The 19,066-nt window shown below is 35.7% G+C and overlaps 1 long non-coding RNA gene across 4 annotated transcripts; it reads left to right on the top strand.

Moving 5' to 3' along the window:
• Window positions 1-1,644: 1,644 nt before the first annotated feature.
• LOC113332077 lies at window positions 1,645-5,707 on the top strand. Of its 4 annotated transcripts, none has more exons than XR_003351329.1 (9): window positions 1,645-2,017; window positions 2,100-2,158; window positions 2,893-2,935; window positions 3,038-3,094; window positions 3,209-3,367; window positions 3,461-3,580; window positions 4,235-4,638; window positions 4,836-4,927; window positions 5,070-5,707. It is a non-coding gene; the product is annotated as an uncharacterized LOC113332077 (long non-coding RNA). The 4 variants fall into 4 exon arrangements; XR_003351330.1 differs by having other exon boundaries at window positions 3,038-3,113; window positions 4,235-4,628; XR_003351328.1 differs by having other exon boundaries at window positions 3,038-3,113; window positions 5,310-5,707.
• The last annotated feature ends 13,359 nt before the right edge of the window (window positions 5,708-19,066 follow it).

Here is a 19,066-nt window from a genome sequence, read left to right as displayed (position 1 = left end):
GTGTTAGAATTAAAAAAAAACATGGTAGTTTCGCCATATCTCGTTGAATCCTAATCCTTCTGTTTTTATTTTTTTTAAGTGATTTGGTGGGGCACACGATTCAAGTTGTTACCTTTTATAGGGTGAAATAGGGTGATTGAGATACCAAAAAAAAAAAAAGACTAGACCATCAGACCAACCGGAATAAATTCAATAAAGTCGACCACTAGTGCCTTTGTATATGCCAGTTGTGTTGACCTAGAGTTAGGTTTATCGACCACTGGTCCCCTTGTATATGCCAGTTGTGTTGATATTAGTCAGACCAGTATCTCAGTCCATTAGGATAGGTCCGTCTTGGCAGAAGACTTCAGACAAATATGGGAAACACCGTTCACTTTAAACCATCTTTTTCTTTATCCATCTTCTTAATCTTTCCATGTGATTGGTTGACTCCGGTTATGATGTCCAGAAACTATCTGAGTAGAGCTCTGTCACTTTATATGAATTTTAGTATGCTTGAGTGCAAACTTGTGTACAACAATTGGAATTTCGCATCAGGGTACTTCCTCCTGTAGTCAGTGATTGTATGCCAACCAAGGAGATTCTTTAGTGCCTTCCAAGGTTCTGCGTAGATAGTTAGGGTCTGGAGTAATGGTTTTGTGGGTACACCTCTGGTAAACCCTCCTGAGATTAACTCGGTTTTATTTTATTTTATTTTATTTTTATTTTTGCTCGAGGACTAGCAAATAATAAGTTTGGGGGTATTTGATAGACGCATTTATGTGTCTAATTTTTCCTCAATGTTTCGTATTGTTAGTACTTGTTTTCGTCCTTATTATGGTGTTTTGTGTGTTTGTAGGTATTTTTTGGAAATAAATATTGATGGAAAATTCGGCTCAAAAAGTTGTTAAAGGCACCCCGGAGGACATATGTTATTCGGACTCCAGCAACGGATAAGGGGCGACCACTGGATAAGCGGTGACTTTCTTCTCAAATTCAAATTTTCAAATTGGCGGGAAAGTATTTTTATTCACAGTCAGATTTCAATCAAGGATTTGGAGGTGTTATAGGGAGAATAAATGGCTGAAAATTTATGGGATTGTTCTTGGGACATATACAAAGCTATTACAAGTGTTTTGGTCTATCAAATTTGGCTGAAAAATCCGTGAGAAGAAATCAGCGCAACACGTGCATGAGAGGGACAGTTCACGGGATTACATGAGTTTTGGAGAATTTAAACGTGTTCTGCTCATGTATGATGACTCTAGCAACACTTTGGACCTTGAAAAAGATATATGAGGAGATTTTGCAGTTGTAGAAACGCGTGAGAAGCTAAATCAGGGAAGAAAATATTCCCAAAATATTTTCTTTACTGCCCGAGTCCAATGAAGAATATTGAGAATCATGACGTGATTAAATGAGTCTAAGGAGTATAAATAGGTGGATGGGATCATAGAGAAGGGGATGGAGAGAATTGGGAGGATTCAGAACACCAGAGAGTCGAGAAGATCAAATTGCAGAAACTCCTTTTCAGTTGTTGCAAAGCTGAAGAACACGAAGAACAGACTTACCGGGACAGTCGTTTTCCAACACAGAATTGCTCCGTTTCACGTTTCCTCAAAGGAGAGAAAAATAAGGATTTTTCTCACAAAATAAAGAAATTTATTTATTAATCCGGAAAAAAAAATCAGCTAAACCTAAACCCAGCCGAAAATCCATAACCCTAGCTTCCATCTTCTCTTCCACTTTCTTCCCCTTTCGTATTCTTGGTTGTTTTCTAGATTATGAGACTGTAGCTGTAGTTGCTTCTTATCTCTCCTGTTTCTCTTCTTCGAGCCCTAGGTTTTTGTTTGTTCTTTCGCTGTCTGATCTAATCAATCTTCGTTTTGTTTGTTGCAGAGATATTTAGGTTAAAGTCGTGGAAGCTGTTACGGCTGGTGGAGGAAGTCGATGAAAAGAACAAGGGGCCGAGATGTTGTGATGAAGTATCAGTGAAGGAGATAAGTTTGATGGTTTTGGTATTTGAAGCTCAATTAGGGTTTGTATGTGCGTGTTTTTTGGCGGTTCTTCCTTGCTGCTCTATTTTAAATCATGATTTACAGTATGGTGATTTCATTCAGGTTTTTACTTTGTGCTTTGTGAGGCAAAATAGTTTCGGAAAGATGAATAGAAGAAGAAGGTATACATATAGAAACACTAGAACTGTATTTTTTAGGTTTTTTTGCTTCTTCTGAATATTTGATTTAAGTTTATACTTAATTCATTATTTGTATTGTTGATTTAATTTTTAACAGGGGTTTCTTCGTTGGTGTTTACAGGTTTTTGGTTGGTATGAATTGTGGAGTTTTGATTTTGATTTAACTTTTGTGAATGGATTCTTGCTATTGTTTTTTCTTCTCAGCACTTTGGTCCTTGGTTTTGTTTTGGGTTTCTATATAATTAATCTTGCAATTCCATTTTGGGTTTTGGCTTATAGGAGCTTTATTAAAAAAATGATTTGAGGAGATCCCATGTAATTACTGTGGAGGAAACCCTAGAGAACTAAAAGGTCTATTGGCAAGCTTGACATCATATCTGGCAATGCTTAGGATCACAAGTTATCAAAAAATTTCCCCTGTCAGGAAGTTTCCGAGAACCAATTCAAGCGTGTCAAAATTTTACCATGAATCATTTTGAAATGAAATTTTAATAGTTTGGGTTGGTCTAGAATTTTAATATTGTGGATTAGATTCATTTACTATCTGATTTGTTCTGATAATTTGAGAATGTCAGCCTCTTTTATAAGACATGGACTTATGCTAATTGTGAAATTATAAGATTTATATTAATGTTGATTTGCTTTTATAGGTACCGTCAGTTGGTCTGCTGGATTGAAATTATAAGATTTATATTAATGTTGATTTACTTTTATAGGTACCGTCAGTTGGTCCGCTGGATTTAGTTTGTCTGCTCTATGGTAATCACTTTCTGTTTAGAGATTCTGGCACAAAAGTACTTCTCAAAGCTATTATAAAAAAACCTCTTATAACATTGTTGTCAAATTTACCCTCTCCTCTAGAAAAGCCATCAGTGTACACAACATCGACATAACCACAATCAGTGAAATTCGGGAAAGGTATCTTTTTCCTGCTAATGTGAGTATTTTCATTTTTCAAATAGCATTCACTTATTTATGATTACCATGGGGTTAGTATGATTTTACCAATGAATTTTAAACTAATCTATGCAGCTTCTAATGTCTTCGTGTGTACGTCAGCCGCTACCAAAGTACCCCTCAAAAATGATTGACAATATCTTGCATGCCACGCTGTAGCAAAAAACCAGTGGGTGATAACAATGACGTTTGGCGCACTGAATACGAGACTAAATTCGACATTCACATCCAAAGGTGAAGTTCCACCATAATATTTTATATCATTAGAGGTTGCCAATACCTATCCACATTTGTTAACCAGGTGATCCGGTTGTATTTGCCACCCAGGTTCTTGGTGCACTTTGGATGGAGTAGAACATAACAAGGTTCCACGGTTTGCGCCAATCTCGATATTGAGGTCCAGAAGTTGTTTTTTCACACCGCTATTAGTCGTTGATTGAGTCAAAGGTAAAAACACCTTACCGCATATTCTTCACTTTATCTTGAACTTTCAACCGCCATAAGTTTTCTTAATTAAACAGTATAATGTCTGTGATAATTGCACTTGACTTAAATGTTTTTCATATAAGGGTTAAACGAGTCGATGCGAGGCCATGCGATCTAACTCTTTCTCTTGAGTTTCTCTATTTTTCGCTGAAATTTCAACAACACCAGGATAGAAATTAATACGTTTTTGATTAGATTTTCTATTAATTATTTTTTGAACAGAAGGGAGGGTTTTCATATTTTTTGGTTTGGATTAGGTTAATACCGATCGTTCGTGCAAATAGGAGTAATATCAATTTTATTAGGTTGATATATTAATCTGTGATAATACGTACAGATAGATTATGCATAGGGTTTCTTTCTATCCTCTTTGCTTTGATGTTCGGTTTTTTACTGTGTGTACTTTTGAGATTGTAGCTCTAGATTAGGTTGATATATTAATCTGTGTACTTTTTAATATTTTTGAGATCAATCATGCAAATAGGAGTAATATCAATCTGATTAGGTTGATATATTAATCTGTGTACTTTTTAATATTTTTGTAGCCTAACTGGGATGGTGTGTTATCAATCAATTTAAAACCCTAATTTACCTTACTGTTGAATCCTCTTTCAGAGTTAAATCTTCTTCAGTAGCATATCCTATGAATCAAACATACTTTCGGCCAAACACCTGCCGATGGCAGTGATTGATGATGGAACTCGAGAAGCAGTAAAGACGAAAGCATCGATTCAAGACATGGAATGATCCATCCATGCTGCAAACATAGAATGCCCCGTGCTCCCAATATCAGCTAACATGAAGAATTAAGATGGGTTTTAGCTGCTGCTTGAGTTAGAGAGAACAAGGAAGGGTGATGTTGTTAATGCTCGGTGATGGGTGAGAGAAGACAGTGGTCGTGTCTGTGATGGTTGTGGTTATCGAGACTGTGATGATGATGACTGTTTCTTAAGGTGTCGTCTCCCATGTTCCTCCCTGTATTCTCACCATGGATTTTGGAAGGATCAAGGTATCTTAAGGTGATGATGATGTCATAATTTATATTGCAAATTAAGCTTTACATTTTCATGATTTTTAGTTTTAAACCGCCATTCCTGTAAATATTCTGCTCAGATGATATTGTTAGTCAATGTTATTGTACCGAAGAAAGTATTTTAACCAGGCAAAGAAAGTACTCACTGTAAAGTATTTTAATTACTTCTTCGTTTTCCACCAGTCAAAGAGCCAAAGAGCGGAATAGGCAGAGAGGGAGTCTTCATACTTCTGTTCGTACAAACAGGGAGATTTCCTTTCAAGAAAACTGGCAAGGTACCGCAGCTTTTCTTACTTTTTCCTTTCATAATGTATCTGTTCATAGTGTGTAGGCTTCTAATTTGTGCAAATTAAACAAGGCATCGACAAAGTGTTGTCTTTTGACGCATTTATTTTGAATAATGTTACATCTTGGAAGGACTTGGGCGAGGCGAAGCTGAGCTTTACCAAATCAAAGAAAGAGGCTGTGATGCATTGTATTTGTAGATTGAATTGGTGAACCAAGTTTGTACGCCCGGGCACAAAATCTAGTTAGGCTAGTAACCATATTTGAAAACAAATGACATATTTGGCAGACGAGATAGCTTGGTAGTTAACAAGGCAGGTGAGCGGAACCATTCAAATACCATAAATTAACATGTTGTTTTTGGTTTATCAGTTTGCTGAAGGGCCAAGCCACGGAGGTAGGTCCTAGTTAATAGGGTAGGAGACAGATTGCGGGACAATTGAATAGGAGCGAGGCCGATTTGGTTAGCGTTGTACTGACTTGAGCCAGGTCTGTGCCGCCACATGCCAGCTTATCTAAGCTGGTTGAATTTGATTTCTGCTTGAAGTTTGAAAAAATTGACGAAGGTAGAGCCTAGTGTCATAGTTTTTTCTGGTGTTTGTGAGGCATTTTCTTTATGTTCTGTTTCACTAGAGTTGTTTCCAAGGGATTTATTGCCTGCAGGATCATGCCAAGAAACATCATGGGAGTATTGCCCGGGTAGATATTTTTCAGATCCTTTTGCGTAGTTGGAGAAGTTTATTCTTGCAATGTAGTCAATGTTTTCGGAATTACACGTAATAATACGTTCAAATGGGCAAAAAAGGGCCCCTTTCTACTCGTGTTCCATCGGGGGACCTTCGAAATCTGCTGTGCATTCGTTTATGCGATTGTATTTTAGGAGAAAAGATGGGGGTATGTCTATGATAGGCCAATGCACAACGGCTTGGTTCTTGAGTTGTAAGTACCATCTGATGTAGAAAAAGCAAAATATTGCCAAGTAAAACTCGGGCCATTTTTTCAGGTAAGACCCGCCCAACTTATCTGAATCTGTCCGTACCCGCTAAACTCGTGGGTTTTTAATCCGAGCCCGCCCGTTGTGGGTGCGGGGTTGGTTATGAAAATAAAAACCCGCTATAGCTGGGTTGGTAGTTGGTATTAGCTAAAACCGGCCCGAACCCGCCGGAAAAACCCGCTAAATATACATCATTGATAAAACTAATCCTAACCGTCTGCTATTGAGATCCTAGTGGTACTAGTAATAAGCTTAACAATGAAGACTTATGTTTATGGTTTAATTTTTTAAGTAATTAAGAACTTAAGTAAGAAGTATGTTCGAATTTTAAAACACGTGCGTGTAAATGATCATTGAATATAAAGCAGGTAATATAAACACTATAGGTGAAAAACTTGCAGAAAATGTTGAACTACAATATGAAGCGGGTTTGAACCCGAACCCGCCCGACCCGTAGCGGGCGGGTCAAAAACCGTCCGATGTTTATGGGTGCGGGGTTGGTTATGAAAATAAAAACCCGTTATAGTTGGGTTGTTAGTTGGTATGGGAAAATTAGGCTCATGCCCCACCCATGGGTAACCCATAATATGAGGCCCTTAGTTAAAAGAAGTTTAAATCTAGGCCCCGAATTATTAAAAAACCTTGATACCCTTATGTATATTGTCAATCCCGTAGTTAAATATAATTTAAATTTAGGTCCAAAATTATTAAATCTAGGCCCGAAATTATTAAAGTACAGTGTGAATGTGTAAACAGAAGTTATACATGCATATGGCATGTGTATCCAGAAGTTACACATCCTTATGACATGTGTAATGCAAAGTTACACTTGTATATATATATGCAAAAAATAGACATCAAAAAGAAAACATAAAAAAATATATGTATTACTTTAATATTCGTTTACAACACTTTTTTAACATGTGTAACTAGAATTTACACACACATCTGTCTAGTGTAATCGAGAGTTACATATGCTTTTATCTAGTGTCATTGAGAGTTACACATGCATCTGACTTGTGTATTCAGCGTCAACTCCAGTTCCAGCGAGACCAATACCACAAATAAGCAAACCATGACTGCGGTTCCTGTCTCCGTAGAACACAAAAATAGTTTCAGTGTATATAGAACATATAATAGTTTCTCAGATTCTATAGAACCTTACATATAATATTTCATGAAAAATTAATCAACTTTCTGTTAATAAAATTACCAAAAATAAGAATAACACTTTTTGCATGTGCATTTAGCATCTGTAACTAAGAGTTACACATGCATATGGCTAGTGTAACTGAAAGTTACACATGCATATAATATGTGTAACTAGGAATTACACATACATATGACTTATGTAATCAGCAAATACTGAGCCTAATTGTGTACCTCTGGAAAAAAAATTCATCAAAGCATCAAAACTAACAAGCTTTAAAGACATCAGTGTCAACTAATGTAGTAGTCACCATTCACATTTTAAGATATGCTTTTCCTGTGTAAGAAAGTAACGTTGCAAAAAAATTATGTAGCAGAAACAATGTATGAAAACTAGAGGTCTTCAGATACCATCTATTCAGCTACCGAAGACGCAACACAATACAAAGAATTCAACAAATATATCCGCTAATTATTACTCCTACCCTAGCACATTTACATTTTGCTTATTTTGTTTAATGTTTCAAAAACTACATGAAATTTATAATAAGGCACAAGACTGACCTTTTAGCATTTCTTACAAGCAACTGCATTGTTTAGGGTAGATACTCCATAAGCCAACACATGAGCTGTCCAAAAAAACGCCTGCAGCATAAAATGTACAACAAAGCCTCAATCGGTGTTGAAATACATAATCCCCAGACATTGCAATAACAGAACTAACCATCCTCATTTCAAGTAAACACTCGAAATACTTGTTCATCCTCTAAAGTCTACAACCACCATTTAATAACATTTAACCACGAAAAAACTCAAATATTTGCCTCAACATAAACAATCGATGGGTCACAAGTTCATGTTCAAATTAGCTTTTCAATAATCATAAATCAGGAGAAAAAACAAAAATGCAAAGAAAAGATGAAAAACATTTGAAAAATAGTAAATAACCTCTTGTTTAATAAAGTACAAAAAGTAAGAAAAACTTGAAATAAAATTTCACCTCAATGTCTTCACAGTATACTTCCAACAACACGAGCATCGAAGCTCAACACTGCTTGCATCTCATACGCACACTGCTTGAAATAAAGTTTCACCTCAACGTCTTCACATCTCATATGAACATCTTGTGTAAACTGCAGTTACATATATACAATGCTTGTGTAAACTGCAGTTACATATATACAATGCTTGTGTAAACTGCAGTTACACATCTTGTCTAAACTGCGTTCTATCATGTGTATATATAAGTTACACATCTAATTAGCATGTGTAACTAGTAGCTACACATCCATTTAACTTGTGTAACTAAAAGTTACATATCTAATTAGCATGTGTAACTAATAGTTACACATCCAAAAAAGGTCAGATAACTTACAACAAATAGACATTTCTCTTCCTAATACAAAGTTCAAATGAATACACAGTTCAGACATGTGACTTCAAAATACAAAAGCACATAAATTGCGAAGACTGTGCCTCAGAAAATTGAATTTATCCTCAAGGAGAAGTGATGAAACAACCCCATTAAGTTCAAATTGAAGAAATATTAAATTAACTTCATCATCTGCACATTTCACTTTGATTTGAATTGACCCGATTTAACTATATTTATAAACCATAAAGAATACAAGCTAAACCTTATCAATTTCGCATACTGAATAGAAAAATGCTTACAAGCTAAAAGACAAATTCAGATATCATTTAGTGCACCAAAACTAATTGAGAAAGCAAAACACAAGCCTATTACAATATTGATCTGATTATCGTCTGAGAGTGATTTAAATGATTCTGTGAAAAAATACACATTCAATCAGTATGTGTAAGTAAAAGTTACACATCTAATTAGCCTGTGTAACTAGAAGTTACACATCTATAAGTGATATACCTTTGTGGTGGAAGAACTGAAAACAATAAGAATGATTTTTTCCTTATAAGAGTCTCTTTTGTATATTGCCTGAAGATAACGAAAAACTATGATTTCAAGTTTGAATAACCGAAAACCTAGTACAACATACTTAGCATCCAATATTACAAGTGAATATGGCTTCTTTATGACAGGCTTTCGCTTCATATAATAAACCTGGAATAGATGTATTACCTTTATAAGGGCTATATAGATAATCGAGAATAGAAGGACAGGTACACGAAAAGAATTAAAAAAAAACATAAATGTACCTGTTGTGTGCCACCTAGAAGCAGAATAAGGCGCAATGGCCTCAGATTTAGAGATACAGACCTCAGCATACATCTAATTTCACCACCAAGTCCATTCTGCAACTTCAATTGCAACCACCATCAGTTCCACTGCCTATGCTTTCTTGTCTCTGCTCAAAGCATTCAGTCAATTAAACTCAATCATCACTACAACTCATCCTGCTGCCTTACTAGCTTGCACCTGAACTTTGTAACTGCAACCTAAGCATACATCTAATCTCACCACCAGTCCATTCTGCAGCTTCAATTGCAACCACCATCTGTTTCACTGCCTGAAATTCAGCATAGTCAACCACAAACATCTCAATCTTCTCTTCTCTGCAGCCACCAACTGTAACAATTCTTCATGGCTTCTACTCAATTCCAAATCCAATATAGATTGAACTTAAAACAATATGCAAAGAACAAAATCCATGAAAGATGAGCTCAAATCAGTTCGAAAATTAAAGTAAATGAAATTCATATCAAATACATGGGTAAAACGGATAATGATTCACATTTTTCGAATTTGAAAACCGATTTTCGATCGAGATGAGAGGTTAAAAGATAGATCGAATTCTGTTCGAGAACCCTAGAAAATTTTCTTTAAAATTTCTGTGAAATTTTTCTCTCAAAAGTAAAATACAGGTGAGATTATGACGGATCTAACACTGATTATGATTTCTACAGATTTGAACTGAAATCAAACTACTAAAGTTTCCCAAATGATTTTTCAGAAAATAAAAATTTGAAATCTCAGAATTGAATCAACCAATTCAATTGAAATCTCATAATTGAATTGAAATGTTACCTGATCGTCTGATTTTCTGAGAGAATCTTCAGATTCAGTTGTTGTTGATGATGATTATCACTCATTTTCTATTGCATTTCATTGAATCTCCGAAGAACAGGTGATGTTGATGTCGAATTCATGTTTAGATAATCAGGATCTTTGTTTGTAAAGCTTAGATCTAGGTTTTGAAACCATTTTTCGCTGAAAATTTCGCTTAGAAATCGTTTCTTCACGACCTGTTTCTTCATCCGAAGAGAGCAAAAGAAAATGAGAGAGAGAAAGTAAAAAATAAAATGAAACTGAAAATGAAATTTAGACCTAGTTTTATTATCTATATATACTAAAGGGCGGTGTTGGTATTATTAAAATCCATAATAATTAATTATGGGCCAGATCTGAAGAGAATTTGATATTTTGGGCCTAGTAGTAGCATTTTCTTAAAGTATGGAGTTGACAGTGAAGGATCCATTTTGTTGGGTTTCTATATGTTGAACCCATATAGTAGGGGGTTGTAGTATTTTTCACTTAGCTAAAACCCGATCCACCCGACTCATGTGCAGTTCTAGGTAGATTTGTGTGGAAGAGAAAACAGAATATATATATAGCGCATTGTCTTGGGTTTTATGGATGCCAGGTTTGTTTGCAGAGAACGATGTTATGAGTTTTAAAAAATAAGTTTGTTTACCTGCAATTCCTTACTCCCTCAACTACTTACAACTATTGTTATACATTTCAGTATTAATAAAGCACTCTTCGCAAGGGGTACGTAAAAGGTCTATTTAAGTTGCACATTGTTTCCATGTCGGGTCCAGTTTTTCTATTTAAATTCATATTCATCACGTTGTAAGTGGTTTTTGGCAGTTAGATCTCATTAATTTACTTATTAATAGATACGGGTTCAGTGCAGGGATTTTTGGTTTGGACGGATTCGAAAAATATCTTTGCTTCACAACTGTAGACTCATTATTTGTTACAAGCTAGACACTCAAGCTCATGCTATAAGCTTGTGTTTGTTTTCGGCTAACTTGGGTCTGACTAAGAGTATGGCTTTTTGCTGACGATTGCCTCGTCTTTGCAAAAGCATCTCATACTGAAACTAATAATCTGTTGGGATTAATTAAAGATTTCAGTATGGCTTCAGGCCAAGTGATTAATATATAAAAATCTGGATGTTTCTTTAGTAATAATGTCCATCCTGATTATGCTGTCTCTCTTATCAATGATTTAAAAGTCAAAAAGATTGCTTTGAATGAAAAATGCTTAGACCTTCCTCTTTTTATAACTAGGTCTACAACTGATTCATTTAGCTATCTTAATGATCATTTTGATAAAAGGGTTGCTAAGTGGAAAGGTAAGCATTTCAATCAAGCTGGTAGATCTGTTATGGTCCAAAATGTGTTAAAATCGTCTCCTATTTACCACATGAATACTTTTACAATTCCTGATAGTATTATTGATAGTATGGAATCTTCCCAAAAAGGGATTTCTGGTGGGGTAAGTCTCGAACAGGGGGTATTTATTTTTAGATCTTGGCCTAGAATTTGTACTCATAAATACCAAGGTGGCTTAGGCTTTAGAAATCTTAAGCATGTTAACTTGTCTCTCCTATCTAAAACTGCTTGGAAGTTGATTCACAATCCTAATGCTCTATGTGTTATTATACTTAGATGCAAATACTTTAAAAATTGTCACCCTCTTCACTACTCTAAGAAGGATGATTGTTCCTGGCTTGAAGGAGTATTTGTCGTGGTTTAGATCTCATTTTAAAACATTCTGTTTGGGAAGTCAAGGATGGTAAGAGTATTTCTGCCTTTAGAGATAAATGGATTCCAGATTCTTGCGAGCCTATGTTTGTTGTTAATCCCAATCTGGACCTTACTGTTTCTGCTTTCATAGATGATGATACTAAATCATGGAACTCTGAGCTTGTTAGAGCTTTTTCACCCCTCATAATGCAAAACAAATCCTTGATTCTAGAATCCCTCTTTCAGGGAGTGATAGACTTATTTGGCCTCATTCTAAAAATGGTCAATTCACTGTTAAGTCTGTTTATAAAGTCATTTCAGGCCAGATTGATTATATGAATAATGTTCACAGTAGTAACCCTTTCTACAGATCATTATGGAAACTGTCAATTCTCCCTAAAGTTCAGATTTTCATATGGAAGTTCCATGAAAACATTCTCCCTGCCAACTCTGTGCTTGCTAGGTTTGTTAACAGGCATAATAATGCTTGCAGTATGTGTAACGCTGATTCTCTTGAAAATCCTGAGCATATTCTCTTACATTGCCAGTTTGCTAAGTCAGTATGGTCCATAACCCCTTATGCTGACATTATTGAGCAAGATAGTAATTCTTCTATCAGCCTTCATGACTAGGTTGTCAAATGGATTACTGACAATAGTTTCAAGGATAAGGCTGATGCAGTTTTCACAATTGCTTGGAATATTTGGAAGGACAGATGCTCTTCCATCTTCGATGGAAAAAGCTTAAACCATCATGTTACTGCCAGATTAGCTACGAAATTGGTCACAGACACTGATACATATTTAAATGTTACTACCTCACAAGAGTCTGTACATGCTGACTCTACTGTTGAGAAAAACCTTTCCACAATCACTAATTATCTACCAGATGATTGTGTACTTGTGTTCAATGATGCTGCTTATGATAAAAATACTGACTTTTCATGTATTGGTCTGATCATGATAAACATTGCAGGTTCCTTCATTGGATGCAAACTCAAAGCAGGGTCAGTAAGGAATGCAGAGGAAGCTGAAAGTTTAGCATTACTAGAGGCAGTGACATGGACAAAAGCTAAAAGACTGGAGAAAGTGTGCTTCATTAGTGATGCTAAAACAGTGATATATGATATTAATTTCACTAGTAACCAATTATTTTGGTATAATAAATCAGTCTTAAAAGACTGTAAAACAATTAGTTCTTGTTTTCATTTCGTTAAGTTTGAATTTCTTAAAAGGAACAATATTATTCTAGCTGATCCAGCAGCTAAATTCAGTAGAAGGTCTAGAACCTCAGGAGAATGGATGGGAAATGTCCCTGACTTTCTCAATTCTGAATTGTAATTCTTCTTATTTTATTAAAATCTTTTTTTTTCCTAGCAAAAAAAAAAAGAGTCAGTCTAATGGTAGAAATATAATCCAAGCTAGTCCAAATTGTGGAAAGACAAATGCCCTGCACGACTTTGCGGGACTATTTCCCGCTCAAGCGGCTTCTAAGACGTTGGATCGATGATCAAATAAAGGTTGGATTCGCATTCAGTTTGGGACCCACCACTTTCCCTAACACAACATTGGTTTAAAAGACCAAAATCAACAATTCCTGGGTGAAAAGGACATTTAGATTTTGATACTGTTTATATGGACAAAAATTTAAAAATAGCCAGGATGTAAACAGTTTCATCCTACCTATTTTCAAATATCTTTTCTTATTTCTAATTTACGTCAGGATGCATCCAGTTTCATCCTTGCTATTTTTTAAGTTTAAGTCAGGATAAATCCAGTTTCATCCTTGCTATTTTTTTGGTGTCCATTTCACCCATACAAATTTTTGCTCGTTCATTTGAACCATGTTTTAAATATATTTGGACAAATGACCGATTTTCCGTTTCCTTAAAGGATTCAAAGCTACGGGTTTTAGATGTGGGACATAGTGATTTAATGGTTTAAAAGCCGCTTGAACGGGAAGACATCTCGTAAAATCGTGCGAGATAACACTGCTCAGAAAGACAAATGTGTGGAATGTTGATTTTAATAGCTTCCAAGTAAGGCCATAACACATTTTTTCTAAGTCATTTTTTAAGGTCCCGTGAAAGAGAGCTTGGAATTCAAGAGAGAACGCCAACCCAAATAGTGTTTAAATTGTGATTAAATGTCAAAAATTGAATACCGACAAGCGTTAAAAGAAATTGCACCTAGAGAAAGTCCGGAGAAACTAGAAAGGATTAGTTGTTTGGAAACCAGGAAAGATTAGTTGTTTTGGTATATAACAAATATCTATCTATACACGTCTCTAGAGAATGTAAATTTGACATATCAGAAACTATCAGATAGTACTAGAGTTAGAATAAGTGTCTCTAGAGAATGTGAATTTGACATAATAGAAACTATCAAATATAGTCTTTGAGTTGGAATAAGTGTGTTTGTTTGGTCCTGTTGACTTGGTCCAATTACTCTGAGATCCTTTTTAAAAAATATTCTTAGTTTGGTCCAAAAAATTATTATTTGGTCCTAGAATTAATATTACCCATTTGGATGACGTGATCATATTTGAAACATTGTCAAAAATACCGCTTTATTTCTCCTTTCGTTCTCTTAATAAAAAAAACAAAAAAAAAACATAAAACTTAAATATCTTTTGAATGGTAAGTCAAAAAATAATAAATAAAATATATATATATATAAAGCTCTCGACTAGTCATATCAGTTGATAAGTTATTATATGGGGCATAGGTATCGTTCGGGTGCGCGTAGGTAGGAGGCGCATAAGTGAGACACGCTTGCTCCATTTGATGGAGTAGTAGTCTCCAAGAAGGCAAGGAGTTAGTGAGTGTCGTAGTAGACGCTTAACAATAGGATCAACGACCGGCATTCGATTCTGAAAGGCTTCTAAAAGCCTCTATAGTCATGCGGACGTTTCCGTCAAAACTTGTCACTGTGGTTACACCTTAATTAAATGAAGCTGCTTCAACCTAAATTAGGTAGAAACCCCATGACCTTGTGAGACTGGTTAACCATGTATTTGATAACATAGTTGACATAGTGATGTTTGCGCTATATTCTTTGTCTCAAAGCAATTTTGAGTTGGATTCCATCGCATCTAAATCGAGCTTCAACCTGATTTGGATGTACACTAGGCGTTTGTGAAAATATCATAGTGGCGTGATATTTTGTATCTAATTGCTTTTGCGTCTATTTTCTATTGCTTTAATATCATTCATGAAAAATCGGGGTACAACAACCACACCCAATATTTCGCTTAACAATCTGTATGGACAAACTTCAATATACTTTCTAGAGAATTAATTAGGCAGTCAGACTTAATCTAGATAAAAGTATATCAAATAGTTTATATCTCAATCTCTCGATTTGATATATACTCAAGCAAATAGAAATCTGCGAGTCTTTATCAAATACAGAGAGATAACTTAGATGGTACCAAAGATTCAAGTGTCAATCAATTTAAATCAACAACCAAAAGGTCGGATATTCTAATTGATTGAACAACGCACAACCTGTGATATTTCAATTATATAAACAAATATAATGCGGAATAGAAATAACACAGACACCAGAATTTTGTTAACGAGGAAAGCGCAAATGCAGAAAAACCCCGGGACCTAGTCCAGATTGAACACACACTGTATTAAGCCGCTACAGACAATAGCCTAATCCAAATTAACTTCGGTCTGGACTGTAGTTGAACCCCAATCAATCTCACACTGATCCAAGGTACAGTTATGCTCCTATGCCTCTGATCCCAGCAGGATGCTACGTACTTGATTCCCATAGCTGATCACCCACAACTAAGAGTTGTTACGACCCAAAGTCGAAGACTTTAATAAACAAATTTGTATCATACAGAAAAGTCTATGGTAATAGATAAATCCGTCTCCCACGAATATACCTACGAGTTTTGTTCTGTATTTTGATAAATCAAGGTGAACAGGAACCAATCAATAAACCGGTCTTATATTCCCGAAGAAGAACCTAGTATTATTGATCGCCTCACAATAATCTTAATCGACGCAGCGAAAAAAAGATATTGTGGAATCACAAACGATGAGACGAAGTGTTTGTGATTACTTTTCTATCTTGCCTAGGGCTGTCAACGGGTCCGGGTCCTCCCGGGTAGTACATGGCCCAGAACCGGACCCGACATATCAGCGTCGGTTCCGGGTCCTAACGGTTCCGGGGCCGGTTCCATAATGTGTTGGCCCAGAACCGGACCCGGTAAAGGTCACGGGTAATCACCGGGTCCGGGTACCCATCGGGTAAAAACACAAACTTATATTAGTTATATGACTTCCCAATTTTATGGCTCCTGAGTACTGAAAAAGGATTATTCAACACCTGAAAGTGACCATCTTTAACATACATACAAAAGTAGAGTAAACTTGAGCTTAGAATCCTTAGATTAGGAAAATCAAAGTTACTTTCCTAGCTATAAGTAAGAATCTGCCATTATATATGATAAATATTAAATACAAAAGTTGGCAGACATCTTTTTAGCCGATAACTACAAGTAACGCCAGCCCTAATGGCTAATATAGTCTGTAGTTCGCACAGACATATCATTCTATAAAGTGTAGAAGCCCCAAAAGATAAATGCGTTTCCTTCACAAGTACATATACAAAAAAGAAGGATGTAGTTCGCACTTCGCATGTTCTTTGGCTATGCCTATATAATATATATATACCAAAAAGAAGTTCCAACCAGTTCACTAAAGATTTCACCATCATATTTCTAATTGTTCCTGCAAGAGAAATAAAAACAGTTGATCATATTCCCAATTTTTACCAATTCAGAAACCACCTCAAAATTATTATCACTACCACATTCTCTACCAAGTTTAAGGAAATACATTACGTAAATACAATGTGCTACGAGTAAAAAAGTATAAATCTTGCATCTTCAACCAAACAACGTGTACAAGTAACCATATCACAATCAAAGACCTTTCCTGTGATGAAGCAAGAGTTGCTTCCGTGATTGCACTCACCAAATATACAACTAGCTAGAGCCAGGACCACAAACAAACATTAAAATTCCCAAATATACAACTAGCTAGGACAAATATTGTATAGACAGACACAAGTCAAACTTTCTTATACTGTACTACTAATCACATTTCGACAAAGTTTAAGGAAATACAAATTTGTGCATTCCAAGGTTAGATGGTTATTTTACCTTAAATTGATAGTCAGTCAGTTAGACAATGTGCGATGTTGCATCATCATCGTCTGACTCGAGCTCCTCCATTGCCTCCAAAAGAGTCTGAAGTGAAGTACTACCTAACCCAAATCCCTCATCTAACACAATAAAATAGTTAGTTGACGTACAAGAACCATAGTAAATGAATCACTAACTAAAATTGATATAATAGCAAACATGAATTGAATATGTTACTTACTCTTCAGCGCACTTCTTATCCAATCTTGTGTGCATATCAGAGCTTCAATTGTTTCTGGAAGCATTGAAGAACGAAATTTATCTACAACTCTACCACTGGTGCTGAAAACAGATTCAGAAGCCACCGATGACGCAGGAATTGCTAATATATCACGAGCTATCACTGCTACAATTGGATACATTGGTCCATGAAATTTCCACCACCCCAAAACATCAAAACTAGAATCATTCAGATCAATACCACTTCGTTTTCTAATAGGGTGAACATCAGCTGATAGGTGTTGCTCTAGATCTGTGCGAACAACGTCATGTTGTGAACTTTCTTCCAGAAATGCCGTCAAACCTTTCCTTTTAGAAGTAAAAGAACTTTGAGAAGAAGTACTACCACTACTACCAACTGAATCTCCCATGTTCACTTGATTTGTCGAAATGTTTGCTGAGTATACATGAGCTGAAGAAGCATAATGTGTTGCATATTCATTATACAATCTTTTCAAGACTTCCATAACTTCTAACTTCTTCTCCTCGCTGTTACCAGGATATATTAATGGGAAATAGTAATCCAATAATTTCATTTTAAACCGAGGATCTAAAATGGAAGCTATTGCAAATGTTTTACTAGTAAGTTGCCAATATCTTTCAAACTTTTTCATCATATTCACTGCCATTTTTGAGATTAATGCATCATCGGAATCACACCACTCACGAAGTTCTAAATACAAAGAACAAGCAGTATCAAAATAACGATTAACTGTCACGTATGACGTACCTGAAAAGAGAATGGTGACTTCATAAAAGACCTTCAAGCAAATTGAAAGACTACTTGCATTCTTCCAGTCTTCAATCGTTGGAGCAACATTAAGAAAATCAGGTTCAATCTTCCCGAACCGGTTAAATGCTTCCCGAAATAGAAGTGCTGTTTCAAGCATCAGATAGGTAGAATTCCACCTTGTATCAACGTCTTGAATCAACTTTTTATCAGGAGCATTGACTTGCAAGCAAACTTCTTTAAATTTTTGTTGTCTTTGTGGTGAACCTCTAATAAATTTCACTGAATTTCTAATTTTCTGTATTTCTTCTTTAATTTGCAGCATCCCATGATCAACAATAATGGCAACTACATGAGCAGAACATCGAACATGGAATAATTCCCCATCCAAAAGTAATCCATTATCTGGTTTTAGCTTAGCAAGAAGTTCACTTACCACGACTTTGTTAGTTGAAGCATTATCCAGCGTAATTGAAGCTATCTTCCTATCTATATTCCACTTGTACAACTGCTCCATCAGTACCTTTGCAATGTTAACTCCAGTGTGTTGCACATCCACAGCGTTAAAAGATAAAACTCTCTTCTGAATCTTCCATTCTTCATCATCATAGTGAGCTGTCAAAGCCATATAACCTCTATTCTGAGTGGTACAAGTCCACATATCAGTAGTAAGGCTTATGCGACTCTGTACCTTACTAAAAATCTCGTACAAATGCTTCTTTTCCATTTGATAAATCTTTATGCAGTCTGACTTCGTAGTGTTCCGCTTCACAAGTTTAATATTGGGTTGTAATGAAGTCAGCACCCTTCTAAAACCAATGTACTCTACAAATGAGAAAGGGAGTTCATGCAAGATAATCATTCTTGCAATACAATCACGAGTTACTTCTTGGTTAAACTTAAAGTTGTAAGCATCTACTGACCCATCTTGTGTTTCACTAGCTTTCAAGAACATTTGGTTAATTTGTTGTTGTGCTCCTTTGTACGCCATACAACTATTTAGATGTTTCCTCAAACTGCTTGTCCCATTTTTGCTCTCCGCACCAATATTCCTCTTGCAGTGCTTGCATTCTCCGTGTG

This window comes from Papaver somniferum, unplaced genomic scaffold (genome assembly GCF_003573695.1).
Source record: "Papaver somniferum cultivar HN1 unplaced genomic scaffold, ASM357369v1 unplaced-scaffold_128, whole genome shotgun sequence".
In the NCBI taxonomy this organism is placed as follows: Eukaryota; Viridiplantae; Streptophyta; class Magnoliopsida; order Ranunculales; family Papaveraceae; genus Papaver; species Papaver somniferum.
The sequence above is the reverse complement of the archived record's forward strand: the minus strand, read 5'-3'. Positions and strand labels throughout refer to the sequence as shown.